Below are 14,955 nucleotides of genomic sequence, written 5' to 3' on the forward strand. Positions count from 1 at the left end.
CCGCTCATGCTGGCTGCTGGCTACATACGGTAGCCCATGGCAACCCACTGCAGCAGGGGCTGCAGCCTACGCCATTGCCGGCAACTCATGGCATCCCATGGCATCCCAGCTCCAGGTTGAGCTGTTGTTCAGCATCTTAGCTGTAGAGGGCAATGTCACTGGCCCTCATATGTGGGATCCAAACCGGGGCCCTCTGGCGTCCCAAGCCAGCTCTTAACCAACACGCCACTCGGCCAGCCCACGTTTAATTTTCTTGTTTGAAAAATCGAGCTGTGATGATGACCAAGAATCCTCACACAGAAATCTTGTGGCAAACATTTTTTACCACTAAAGCAAGGTTTTTCTAAGATGAAGAAAGATAAGCAGCAGTGTTTCGGATATGAATTTATCATCTCTTCCACCACACCCAGTAGTCCTCTGAAAAGCTATCTCTTTGCACGTAATTTAGAGCCTCTAAAATGGCTCTGACAGTGTTGCTGTCTTCACCCGTGGACTGTGGTACTCGGAATGGAGACTTTCAAAATGAACCTTCAGTAGTTTTCCAAAATCAGTTTTGTCTTTTGTGGTATTATTTGTGCCTACCTGGGAGCATATATTTTTCTCTTATGAGGTTGTGAGTTTTATATATACACACACACACACACACACACACACACACACACACACACACGTGTGTGTGTGTGTGTGTGTGTGTGTGTGTGTGTGTGTATACTATTCAGTAGTGGCAAGGCAGAAACACTTCCCCATGAGACACAGAAGGAGCAGGAGAATAGCTGAGACATGGGGAAGTACCATATGATCCTTAGGCTGTGTTGTTGTTAGGAAACATATTGGGAACTGATGCAATCTTAGGAGTGTTTTGTTATCCTAACTATAAACTTTGGGATCCATACAGGTTAATTTAAGCATGTTTCCTTTGCTTTTTCTTAAGAATTTCATTTGTCTTCAGAGGTTTTCCTTCTAGGCTCTAGGAGTTATAATGAGTAACAGAAATGAAGGCAGGAATACCAAAAGGTATTTTAAAATAAGAGTTACATTTTTAAAAAACATGGTAATTATTGATAGGGTTTTTTAAATGAGAGAGAAGTGAGAGAAGTTTGGAGCTAAATGCCCTTCTTCCTGCTTTCCTCCCACCGGGTACTTTGTGAGAAAGAAATGGCAGTGCTTTGGGAAGAAGCATTAAGTTTGTGAAAGATGAAGAGTTGAAAGGTAAGCAAGGGACTCTGAGAAGGAAAAGGTGGCAGCAGAGGCAGAGCTGGACCCTAAAAGGATGCTAAGAACCCTCAGGAAGTTTTTAGAAAGAAGCCCTTGTTAGCTTGTGTGTGTCTGAAGGGTGGGAATGCATCTCTGCCCCTCCCGGAGGGCCCTTGCCATCACACTTGAGGACCCTGGCTTCACACTTGAAGTGCCCTTGCCTTTCACCTTCATGCTCTACAACCCCAGAGTCTGTGCTGCTTAGTGAGGTGATGGGGAAGGGCCAGTGAGGTGCATTTCATCTGGACACAAGACAAAAGCATTCACTTTCTCCCTCACTCTCTCTGCAAGTGTCTGGAGTCTCAGCATTGCCAAGATTTTTAATCACTTTTTAATATGTGCTCTGTTTCTTGGCTTGCCAGGAGGCTCATAGCGGCGTGCTGCTTACAGGTGAGTGTGGACTAAATGCTAAAGGAGAAGGGAATGGAAAATGAGAAATTTAAGCAGTTTCAGTAAAAGTTGAGGCCATGCATGTCTTTTTTGTTGTTGTTGTTGTTAAAGAAAAAGAATTCAAGAAACAAATATTTCTGCTGATTAGGTTCTGAACCGGACAGACTTTGTACCTTGGCATATGAGTGGCTATCCTAGAACCTTTTGAACTTCTGCCACTGAGCAATTCTAAAAGGGCTGACGGAGCCAGTAGTAGATAATGGGAAAGAGCACAGTGTCCTCCGCTTGGGTAATCAAGGTACATATTTCCCAGGTGGGGTCGGAACCAACCTAGCTCATTCTATAGAGTGATAGCATATAAATTGCAGGATCATTCTGTGATGAAGGAGAGGATGACAGGTGGTCGCTGGGCTTGATTTGCCTCCCAGAATTCACTGCTGTTTTGAGAATTAGCAGAGTGTAGAGGAAATGGCCCAGATTTTATACTTAGGCAAGACCTGTTATTCAACTCGCCATTTGACCACTTTCTAGCTGAGACATCGATCGGGACAGTTACTGAACTTCTCTGACCCTGTTTCCTCAATTGGGAATATGAGACTAGGACTTTTGCAGGTCTGTTGGGAAATGTTAAGACTAAGAGGAGATTAAAATGAGATGCCGTCCAGCACTGAGTAGGAATGTAATGTCCATCCATTTCTTTCTACTTCAGTCACAGTTTAGCTTTTTTAATGTAGAATAATTATCCTTTATATCCCATTCTCCACGCTGACTTTTGAGACGTGAATAACTTATTGAAGTCATCAGCTTGATGATAAAAGCAACTTTTTATCGGAGACAACCCTCTAAGTGCCTTGTAACCTGATACGTGTGCAGAGGTAGGCAGGGTGCAAATGAAGCTGTCCACACTGGGAAGCTCAGCTCAGAAACGGGCCACTGAAAACATGTGCTAACTCCTAGAGCTGGCGCACTCTGCGTGTGGCAGATTCTTAAACCTCCTGTTAACTATTTTTTAAAACTACTCTGAACTTCACCTAAATCAGAGGGTAACAAAATGCACATAAACCCAGAAGTGGGGAACTGCTCGTTGATTCTAATGCACAGAGAAATATTTAATTGCTTTCTGGAACAGTGCGTTATAAGATTATCTTTTGCGTGGAAATTGTATACGTAAATGTTGGGACAGAGAGGGTGAGGATCCCTGTAGAGAGATCCTAGGAACCTGGAGTACTCCTCCCCCCGCCCAGTTCTTGGCAGCTGTTTGCACACCCTTTTGAGTCAGCCAGGCGCAAGACAAGTAGTTTCCCATCCTGAAGCTCTTCAGACCACGGGGCTGGAGGGGATATACTGGGATGTGGCTGTTAGCTTTAAAATTTTGCATAAATCCAGCCTCCACCCCCCTGGAAAGGCTCAGTCTTGTCTTTACACCTTCCCCAAGGCGCTTTCTTTCAGGGGCGGGGGTGGGGAGTGGTAAAAAGGAAAACGGAGGCAGACTGCACTGGGGCCCCTTTGGAGGAAGCCTGTAGTGCATTGACTTAGGTACATGTGAGGAGGGGAGCCCTCGGCTGGGGCTGGAAACGGAAGGGCTGCGAGCGTGCTGGGCTGGCTGCAAGGCCGCCGGCAGGGGGAGGCCCGGGCCCTGGGGAGCCAGCTCGCGGGTCGCGGTGTGGCGGGTCCCCACCCGTGGGGAGAGCGCCTGGTGCAGACCATGGCGAGGAGGGCGGCGGTTATGCAACCCGCAGCCCCCCGGTCCTCCCTCCTGGCTGGTCTGCGTCCCTCCTTCCACTCCGCCAACACTTGGGTCTCTCTTGCTCTTTCTCTCCCCTGTGTTTTCAAACAGGAAGTACACGGCTGTCTGTAACGTGCTGCTGGGTCCCAGGATGGAGGAGTGAAGTCTCCGTGTCGCAACCGGTTCCAGCCTGTGGAGCCCACCGGAAGCTGAGTCCCCGGAGAGCGCCCTGAGGGAGCAGGGTGGCCGCCTGGTCCAGGTGCGTGGGGCCGGATCGGGGAGCCCGTGGGGCCGGGCGCTGGGCTGTCACTGGCCGCAGCCCCGTGTGCGGACCTCTGGCTCCGCGCTGCAGCCGGACTGGAGTGCATTTTCTTGGTTGCGTCCCCCTTACTGTTTTCATCCACAAGGGTCTCTGCCAGACTCTGGTGCTGCGCCGCTCAGGGTGCTGAGCCCGGGTGGGACCTGCCTGGGCTTCACGCGAGGTGGGAGCTTTCCAGGCTGGCTGGCTGTGCCCGGGAAGCTTCCCGGAGTCCCCAGCTGTCCTCTCCACCCTCGCCTCCGCCTCCTCCCGCTGCCTGAAGCAGTGGCTCTTTGTTCCTGGCTCGCTGGCCTGGGGTTATCTACATAAATGTTCTGGGAGGCTTGGGTGTAATTAAGTGTGGTGTGAGTGTGAAAGGTGGGGACCCAGGGAGAGCAGGAACTTGAGTTGTGGGTGAAGTGTAAGGTGGAAAGGAGAGCTGGAGTCTTGGTGTCTAGGCTCAGAAATCCCACCTCTTCAGCCGTGAAATACAGGAGCCCCCCACCCCCCCTTTTGCTTTCTATTTTGGGAGAGCCAGGCCCTCAGGAACTGAGGGAATTCGTGATGCAGACACACACCGGAAAGGTAGTGATGAGGGACAGCTAGTTCTGAGGTGTTTAGTCTGGTGTCTGGCTTGTTAACTCCAGCTGTGGTTTCTGAGCCAGGCTCGCTTGCTGAGACAGAGGGTACTTTTAAAGGTAGGCGCCAGACATCTTTATTCATTACATTCCACTTTTCATCAGAGTAAAACTGAGAGTAACTTTTCTGAAATTCACCAGGTAGATTATAATTTCATACCTTGCTCCATCCCAGATGTTCGTAGGTGGAGAACAAACACTATAGAAACGGTTGGTTTTATGCACAGACTTTTTGCTTGTTTTTCCTTGGCAGCTCCTCTCTCTGCAGATTAAGTCAGACTGACTTGTCCCCCAGTGGAAGCTGGGCCCTGTTTCCCCACCTATATTAATCTACCTGGTGAAACTCCAGTCTTATGGGGGGGACACTAAGGAAGTGGGGATGGCTGGGAAGAACCAGTTCGATGAGAAGACTGTATGGCCTGAAATTAAATGTTTGAACAATGTTAAAGCCAGTAGCATCTTACTCTTATTTTGGAGGATGGGGTGTGAGCAAATGATCAGAAAGAAGGAAAGTGAGATTCTGCAAAGAAGGGTCTCCTTCTGTAGTACATAGGGGAGTGCTTAATCACAGTCCTACATGCACCTAGCTCCTTCAGCTTATTGGGTGGCCAAGCTTTCTCAGGAAGCAGGGTTAGCTGTAGAATTTAAATTCATGATGTCACATGCTGACTATACCATTCTAACTTGAAATTTTTATAATAAAATATATTTTCTGCATAATTAATTTTTGCTTTGAAAGGGAAATCTTTTGTAGTCAGTCAGGTGGCCTGGGGAATTTGTACTGCACCCTCCTCTTTTTTTTTTTTCTTCTTTCTATCAGCTGTATGGAGGTAATTTGAATGATAAGATCCCATTATTCCAATAGTCCTTTAGAACTTTAATCCCTTTAAAAAATGCACCTGCTTTGAGAATTGTGATAATATCAATAATTGGCATAATTGTGTTAGGAGTAAATAGCCAAGATATACTGTGAGAACTGAGCAATTTCATCTCTTTCTAGATAGATAGACATGGACTTCGTAAATTTGAATTTAATGGTGAGATGTCGGGGTTTATGCCTCTTTTCTTGCCAAATAGAATGTGAGATTAAAAGTGAAAACAAGTTACTAAGAGAGACTCTTGAAAGACCTGTACAACCATAGTATTTTGCCTGTTTTTATACTGAGGTCTATACACCTAGCCCTCTGGTTCATTTCTTTGAGCACTTGTTTCTGCATATGTCTTTCTGCTTCCAGATAAATAAGAGCATCCTTTGTGACTGGCCTTCCAAACCATTCTCTATTTAGGAACAGGATTTACCCTCACCCTAGTGGAATGTAATAATAAGTAATAACCCAGGAATAATAATAACAGGCCTATAGATCTTTATTTTGTGTTTACAGAGCACATTTTCTATAGCTCATTTATAAAGTGTTGTTACTTCTTGTAATGGCCTGGTGAAGTAGGATTCGTGCACTCCATTTTACCAAGAGAGGAAACTGAGGTTGACAAAATTTGACTTGTCAGTGGTCATACTAAATAGTGAATGGAGATGCTGGGACTTGAACAAGAGCCTTTTGATTTGTAATCTTTGGCTCTTTTGTAATCTGGAAAGTTGCTCTTAAGAAGAGATGGCAGTGCTGATTTGCGTGGTCCTTAGCTGTTCCAGAAGACAGATTAGCCTTACCTACATCTCCAGGTCTTTTCCACTCCTTCCTCCCAGAACTCCTGTTTTTTTTGTTTTGTTTTGTTTCTCCCATGTTTGAAATTTACATTTCCTCTGTATTACTGACTAGATTTAGCTGTGTTTGCATCAATGTGATTTTTTTTTCTGCTGCCAAAATTCTAATGGCATATTTTAATTTACAGATATTTATTTCGGGCCTTAGTAAACAGAATCTTTTTGAAGGGTCAGATTAGCATATTTTAAACAACACTTCTGGTTTTATCCCTAGGACAGTTTATGTCTCAAAAAGAAACCATAAATTAATAAGTAATGTATATGACACTCCCCACATCTGCCTATGATATATGTATCATACATAGCTTCCCAACTCCCCCTAGTTCAGGATAACCTACTTAAAAGCTGATATTACAGAAAGACATGAGCAAACCCATGTACACTTTAAATTATATATTAAATATTTTTGTAATATTTCCCAGATGGAAATAATTTTATTTTTCTTATCTTTGCAGTGCTTAAAGTTGAGGTTCCCTTTAGCTATGTTGCATTGAGGAGAATATAAATTAAAGTTTAGGGTACATTTTCACTGCACTGGAAAATGCTGGACAAAATATTTATTTTCTCTTCAACAATTGGAGTATCTGTAGTAATCTATAACTTTCCCTCTGTAGAATTGTGTCAAAGCATCAGGAAAAGGGAGAAGGTAGAGGGGAAGAAAGACAAAGTGAACTATCTTTCTTTTATAAGTGAGGAACGAAATGATATATGTATATTTTCTTCATACACAGTGCACTGCCATTTCTGTCCGGTTTGGACAGTTACATAGCTTGTGAACTAAGAATGAAAGGGTAACTAGCTTTGATGTTAAATGCCAAGGAAAAGTTTATGGCCGAGCGAGGACTAGGAGTGGAGATAAATGTGTGTTAGGATTTCCATTTTTTCAAAATGCTCTCTCTCTTCCCTTCATGCCTATTATAAAATAGAAATTATCTTTAATTGGAAATTGTAGACTTTAAAGCAGCGGTTCTCAACCCTTACAAAAATTGGGACGCTTTTATTTAATACTCAAAATATTTCAGAGATTTTGGTTTGTTTAGAGTTTTACTTATTTCTGATGATTGCTAATATGTAGTGACAAATTGACACTTTGCTGTCATTCAACTGAATATATATTGTAAGTAATGACTACAGCATCTTCCTGTATGTGTAAAATAGTAGTACATATATGTATATATGAGACAGGGATTTGGTCTACAGACTTCTGCCTGGCCCTTGAAGCCCACAGGTTGGAAATCAGGAAGAAAGTAAAAGAACTGCTCCAGGTTGAAAATACCGAAATGGTGATGTAAAATGTACAGTGTGTTCTCCATTAGGTTATAAACATTCCCAGGTGAAATTTTTCCTTTTTGTTGTACATTAAACGTACAAATGTATGTGTAAAGTCCTGACTTTGGACCTGCTTTGGTTTCCGGGTTGTTTTTCACAATCAGTGTGGAGGTCTTGCAGTTACCATTCATGGGTAACTGGGTTTCTTCTAAGCATTTTCCCTACAGCACTTCTGTGAATATCCCTTCCTTATGTTTGTAGAGTCAGGACTCTGACACAAGTTGCAGAATTGCCACTGGCGAAACTACCACCAGCAGCAGCCTTATAGTCATGTCCCAGAAGCTGAGAGAGGCTTGCTGACCTTACCTTTTACAGTTGTCAGTAAATATATGGAAGGATGACTATTATTTATCCCTGTTCTGTAGTGGAAAAAACTGACATGTAAGTTTATATTGAGTCAATCTCTGGTTTCTGTGCCTGTTGCTGTCGCTTGGGTATTCTGTTTAAGATGGGTTAGGCAAGGCACCAAAATCTTTTAGAATTAATGCATGATGTTCTTTTTTCTGGTTAAAAAAAAAATCACTTCCTACTTATTGGACACCTCATATGTGCTAGGCACTTTACATGGAGTATCTCTAATCCTCTTGGTGTTTTTCAGGGTGGGTATATCCCCGTTTTATAGATGATGAAACTAAGGCAGAGATTGTAACTTTTTTGTTATGGTTGTGTTTTCTTCTTTAAAAATATTTGTTTATTTTTGTTTTTCAGTTACAGTTTACTTACAATATTGTTAGTTTCAGGTGTACAACATAGTGGTTAGACATTTATATAACTGACAAAGCGATCACCCAATAAGGAGATTGTAATTTACCCAAGTCACTTGGACTTGGACTCAGGTTTGTCAGTCCCCACACTAAAACATTCCCCTCATTACATCTGCTTCTTTCTCTGTTCTTAACCCCACCTATGAAGAGAAATGATAACATTTTATTTAATCTTACCTATCTTTTCAGCAAAGGTTCAGTTAAAATCGTAGGGAATGTGCAGACTTTAGGAACATGATAGTCTACCTTTTTATAAATATTTTTGGCTTTCATGTAATATGTATTCATTTTTTCCTAAGGAGCCTAGTTATAATTGAACCTATTGGTGACAGTTTCTTCAGGCAATATTGTCCAAAAGCAATATTGCTGGGTCTTAGGATATAATCATACTAATTTTACTAGGAATTGTGCAGAGTGTTGTCAGGTTTATATCTCCACCAAAATAATACTACATGATGATTCCTTTTTTTGAAATTAACAAATTCCCTGATTTTTGCACACCTGTTAGATATTAATCGTACTCCTTCGTATAATTTTGCCCTTCTTTGATTCCAAGTGAGGTTGAACATCTTATTTACTTAATTTCCCTTTTCTGTGAGTTGGGTCTCTTGCCTTTGTCTTGTTAAGAAGCTCCTAAAAAGAGTTTTTGTAGAGTTCCTTGCATATAGAAATTAACTTCTTGTTAGCTTGATATACTGTGAATATTTTCTCCCAGTATGTCACTTGCCTGATAACTTTCCCTATGATGCTTTTCATTGACAACAACAAAAATCTTTAATTTTAATGTAGTTGAGCCCACCAGTTTTTACTGTTATTGTGGTCTTATGCATTTTGAGTCATCTACGGAGTCCTTTTCTATTCTGGACTCACAATATAGTCTCTCTTCACTTTATTAGTTTTACTTTTTTTTTTTTTAGCTGAGCTGTCCTGCCACCTGTTGGCAGCTGTTCTCAGCTCAGGCTGGGAATCAAACCGGCGACCCTGTTGCTCAGCGCTTGCACTCTTGATTGAGCTCTTAACCAACTGAGCCACTTGGCCGGCCCCAATAGGTTTTACTCTTATTTGAGTTTTTAAAACTATTTGGATATATAAGATATAAATTTGTTTTTATTTAAAAAACTGATCATATTGTGAGCCAGTTTCACCACAATTACCAAACAATCTACTCTTTCTCCACAGATTTTTGGTGCTACCTATAGCCTATAAGTGCATATTTATACAGATGTCCTTCTGAGATCTCTATTTTGCTCAGGGTGGCATATTTGTGTGTTCCTGGGATTGATGCAGTTTTTAAATTAGTATGGCTTTGACTATGTCTTATCTTGTTATGTGTACATTTCTATGAGTTGGCTCTCATTAGCATGATTGATATAAATATAAAAGTTCAATAATATTTTAGGTAGATTTCTTTCCCTTGTTTGCATCTGCGTTAACTCTTTACACCTGCAAACATATTTTTTAGAAATGTATTCTCTTGGAACATTATTTAGTAACATAATTTGATTTAATTTTAATATTTCTAGCATCCCATCTCCTCAGTTTATTTACTATTATTTATTTATTTTTAGCAGTTATGGCTGCCTTTTACACTTGGTCATTTTTGTAGGACAGTGGGTGTCTCACTTGGGGGATTCTCTTTATTCTTCAGTGCTCTGCGTGTGCTTATAGAGCTGGGATGTGCCTTCCTGGTATGGCTTTTGAATGAATGTTTTATGAGGTGTGATGCCATAATACATGGCTGAATACTCTTGAAAGCCTGTTAATTATAGATGTCTCTTTATTAATGGGAAAATATTGCCAGTTTCAGCTTGGATTCTCCAAGTTTACTTTTCTCCACTCTGTTCCCAGTTCACTGGGTCTCATTCCTCTTCCAGTTTCCAATTTGTGTCACACTGAATGCTAGGTCACTTTATTTAAGTGGGTATTTACATGCCTATGCAAAATACAGTGTACTTTTTCCTTAGTTTTTGAAATGGGATGAAACGTTGTACATAATGTGGCTTGTTATTATAAATAAATTTGAAATTATTGCGGGGGACAATTTGTGGTCTCAAAATCGATATTGCATGACATGGTTCATCTGAGCCATAGATGTTACCCTTGGCCATCAGTCCTAGAATTATATGGGTAATGGGCTATATTTTATTTATTTTTGTTTGTTTGTAATTCTTAAGGTGCTTTAAGGTGCTTTATGGATATAGGCAAGGAGTACAGTCTAACTAGTGAAATTTACTAAACTTGCACAAAGTCTGGTAAAATTATAATGTAGAATGTTCCAGAATTTAAAACCTGCTTAGACAGATAAGAGCACTGTCCTTGGGCTGTTGGAATTGTTCTCCTCTTGTGCTTTAAACAGAATTTATTTGTTATTCACCCAAGTTCGAGTATAACATCCTTAACTACTGGCCTGACTGAACTTACATACTCAGGAGAGGACTTCATCAGGGAGGATATTTTCCGTTTCTCTTTCAGGTTGCTCCGTGTTCACCTCACCAGCTGTCAGATCCACCTGTCTTACCAGCGTCTCTCTTATTCAATTATTCTTATATAATTGGCAGCCAAGGTACTTCATCCGTTGTATAGATATTTGTTGAGCTCCAAACTGTTAAATCCTAGCTCCCTTATCTCTCTTCCTCCTACCTGCTGTGTACCAGTCACTGTGCTAAGTTCTGTAGATACAATGTGAATGTGACACAGTGTCTGAACTCAGAAGATAGACACATAAATCATTAACTGGAACTTAGAATGTGAGGCACTGTATAGCAATACTCATACATTGTGATAAATAGTAATAGAGCATGAGGTACAAAGGAGAGAACGATTTGTTTTCTTGTTTGTGAGGAAATAATTCATAAGGGAGGTGATTTTGGTGCTGACTATTGGAGGGATAGGGTAGGATTATTTGCCAGGCTGAATAGGAGGAAAAAACAGCCCAGGTTCAGAGCCTGGAATTGCTCAGTGTATGAAGAACACAGGGTATGAGTGACTGAAACTGATGGTTGTAGCTATGAATAGAGTTGAGATCCTCCAGGGATGGCCAGAGGACCAAAGTCTGAGCAGACAAAAGAAGGGGAAAGAGAAAGAATCAGGAAATCCACAAATAAAAAGGATAGTCATATTGAACACCAGGCAAAGAAAATTTGTTTTTGTTCCTTTTTGTTTCCATTTATTATGGCATACAGTCCCCTGAAATCATTATTGTTATTGTCTTTTATAGAACAGCTATTTATCTAAAGCTCAGGTAAGCAACTTGCCAAATCACCCAGGTAGTAAATAGGAAAAAGCTGTCAGTCTGTCTGAAGGCCATAGTATGGTCAGGTAAAATACAGATGGAAATGGGAGATTGGAGTTGACAGTTAGATATTCATCTGGTAGTCAAAAGAGTCCTGAAGCCTAATTCTAGATGTCATGGGTGAGGAAAGAGTAGGAGTTGAGAAGTGGGGGCACCGAGTGGTGAGTGTACGTGTCTGTGTTTGTACACATTTGTTCATGAAGGAATATTTTTTGTGTGTAGTGGTGACTGGAGCTTATATTTTGGTTGAGAGTATGGGAGTGACGAAAGGTAGAAGACAGAATAACTAATGGAAGAAGGTTCTAGAAAAGATAGGGCAGACGAGGTCTGGAGTGCAACCATGCTCCAACAGGTTGCCTTGGGAAGGAGTAGGGACATTCATTCCTTTGGGATAGTACAGGTGGGGAAAAAGATGTGTGGAATGGAAGACGAGTGTGCAAGTGGAGGGGAAGTTGATCAAGTTCATTCCTGACGGTTTGTGTTTTCTCAGTCAAGTAGGAGCAGATGAAATCTGCTGTGAGGAGGCCTTGGGAAGATATTTGCAAGTTAGTAACGGTTCACTTGGAAAAAGGAGCTCACTGATTTAGGATGAGTAATAGCTGTGTATCATTGAGGGCCCAGTGGGGTTTTGTCCATGGGGATTAGATGTTGATGGCGTTTTTTTTTTTTTTCATTGTTGATAGAGGACTATGAATGACCTTTTAAAATAAAACACACAGGCTTTGCCTGAAATGTTAAATTGATGATTTAAGGGTGCCTCAGGATGTGTGGGGAAGGGAGGAAAAGTAGGACAGACGGAACAATGGATTGAGCCTCAGAGAACTTGAGTTCTAGTGTTGCTTCTTCATTAGAGGATGGCCTCAGGGAAGGCAGCTGAGGTCTGTCTCTGGGCCTCGGTTTCCTCATCTTTCAGTGGAGGAAATTACACTTAATGTCTTCTCTAGTCTCTTGTAATTCTCAGAATTTCTGTGAGACTTGCTCATCATTAGACCAGAATGAGTGGACAGAAGAATAAGAGTAGTCAGATTTCCTGTCATTTATCATTCATGAATTCTGAGAGCAGTTCTCATGGCAGTGTCTTTGGGGAGCTGACAGCATGAGACGAGTACAGCTGTGAGATGACCATGCCCAGGTGTCCGTTACTGGGCTGCCCCTGGCCATGGGAGAGAGGAGGCAAGTCAGGAAAGGGGGAACAGGAGCAGAGGGCTGTGATGGGAGTCGTGCTAGAAGCAGTCAGTGGGTTTTCTGTGGGCCCCAGCTCCTGGAGACACCATCAGAAGGTCATTTCATAAAGGAGGTGATGATGGTCTTTGCATGCATCATCTGTGTTGTTTCTTTCCCTGCATAACTGCATTTTATTTTCACTGGGTTTATTTCTCCCTCTTGGTTAAACATGTGGCAATGAAGAAGAGAATTCAACAATTGGAGGAGGCTAAGCATAGTTGCAGCATCTCTCCTTACATTTTTTTCTCCTTCTCATCTTCGCTTGATGGTCTTTGCCTGTAGAGAAATCAGACACAGTTAGAAGCATTTCATCAGTCTTCTCATTGGTTATGTGCTTCTTGTGGAAGGTTTATTCTTCAAAGCCATTTAACTGTCCCTGCTTCCTGCTAAGAACAGGGATGACATCTTAAAGTCCTAGAGGTGTGGCTACATTTAAAGGTGAATCCAGATCAGGTGAGTGGCTCCAAGATGACTGTAATATTTTAACAAGCCTCAGCAGCTGATAGGACACTCTGAAATGAAGCCTCTAATCTTTCTCTATGTTGTTACGTATTTGAGAGAAACGTGGGCATTTCTTTTTTTTGTTTCCTCATTAAGCTATTACCCAACTTAAGACTTGGAAAATTCTTCACAGGAAGAAACAGGGTGTAACAGTTTCTGTGTGAGACATTTTTAAAAAATTTACCCTTTTAGATGAAGTCTGAGAATACTATTCTCTCCACCCCACTGCTCTAGTTTCTTTTTGACAATCTTAATTTCTCTACATAATTCTTCAAAGTGAAACATAGTTAAAAAGTTACAGCCATTTAAACTGTAAAATTAAAACATAGTCTAAAAATGTGTTCTTCCATTTCCTGAGAAACACAGGAAGGATTTGCTTTCTCAAAATAAACTAAGTTGTCTGACTGTGAACTCAGTAGTAGAGATCAAAGATTCCAGCATCATCACACAATGGGAAATTTTCAGTCATTTTTTTCTAACCTCAGAAAATCAAATGTAATGCTGCTTTTATTTTTTAACATGAGGACCCAGGATATGTATGTACAATTCAGAGACACACCTTTGGAATATGTGAAATCATTTTAACCTAAATGTTGAGTATCTAATATGTCTAGGAGAATCCATTTCCAGGATGTGTTTGATTACTATGGACATGCTACACATTCAGCAATGAAAAATGTCCTTCGTGGGCATTACATTTAGGAGCAATAGAGAAAAACCACATAGCATCTAAACATGAGCTTGATAGATCAGGGAATTATTTCATAACTCTGCTAGTAAGAAAAGTTCAGCAGCTCATGTTGAACATGGAACTACGTACATACATTCAAGAAAGAATTTGCTATAGTAATTTTATTTATATATTTACATACATACACATATATTCTCAGGTAGGAATAAAAACATTTATTAATATTTTTCTATTCCAGTAACAAGGAGTGAGAGCCCATTTTAAAGAAAGGTAATCTGTTATGGCTGGCAGATTTCTGTTTGTGAGATACAGGCAAGACTAGGGAGAAATATGTGTGTTAAGTATTCGTCTATTAATTTGTGGGGTCAAATAATATACAGCTCTATCTGTATTCCTCCAGTAGTGTAAAATAGGCCAACATCTTGAAATATTGGACACTGTTTATGTATTGGGAGAATTATATGTGTACACATTGGGAACTTTATAGACTTTCTCAGTAGACTTAGTGTTTTTCTGCACTTGTCTTTCAAGAAAAGGTAGAAAAACAGACTTCAAAGGAGTATACAGCTTATGATTTCAATTTCTTTCTCTATTTTTAACGTATCTCTTGATATTTACAGTAGGTCTCTTGTAGACAACACATATTTGGGTCTTTATTTTAATCTTCTCTGACAATCTTATGTTTTTGAATTGGTATATTTAGATGATTCACATTTAAAGTTATTATTAATATAGTTGGATTAATAATACCATGTTTGTAACTTTTCTGTTTGCTACATTTGCTCTTTGTTTCTTTTTTCCCTTTCACAGAAATTTTTGCTTTCTGTGGGTTTAAGTGAACATTTTATATTATTCCATTTTATCCCTTCTTTTAGCATATCAAGTTATACTTCTTTACAAAATTTTTAGTGGTTGCCCTACAGTTTACAACTGATCTCACTTTCAAAAAAAAACCACAACAAAACAAAAAACCCTGCACATATTTGTGTATGTATACATAGGAAAAAAAAAAATGGAAGGATATATACCAAGACTTTTTTTTTTTTTTTTAGCTGAGCCATCCTGCTACCTGTTGGCAGCTCAGCGGCTGCTCAGCTCGGGCTGGACTCGAACCGCTGTTACTCAGAG

General features: G+C 40.8%; 1 protein-coding gene across 6 annotated transcripts in view; it reads left to right on the forward strand.

Moving 5' to 3' along the window:
• LRRC8D (leucine rich repeat containing 8 VRAC subunit D) overlaps nucleotides 1-14,955 on the forward strand; it is a 125,125-nt gene that overhangs the window by 20,279 nt on the left and 89,891 nt on the right. For 3 of the 6 annotated variants that reach the window (XM_019661793.1, XM_019661796.1, XM_019661794.1), the window contains exon 2: nucleotides 3,482-3,629. The exons of 2 other annotated variants lie outside the window; for them this stretch is intronic. The gene's annotated coding sequence lies outside the window, so the exon portion shown is untranslated. Of the gene's footprint in view, nucleotides 1-3,017; nucleotides 3,181-3,481; nucleotides 3,630-14,955 lie in introns of those variants that run through there. One more of the 6 variants, XM_019661795.1, reaches the window with a different exon arrangement.

This window comes from Hipposideros armiger, unplaced genomic scaffold (assembly GCF_001890085.2).
Source record: "Hipposideros armiger isolate ML-2016 unplaced genomic scaffold, ASM189008v1 scaffold_361, whole genome shotgun sequence".
NCBI classification, from domain to species: domain Eukaryota; kingdom Metazoa; phylum Chordata; class Mammalia; order Chiroptera; family Hipposideridae; genus Hipposideros; species Hipposideros armiger.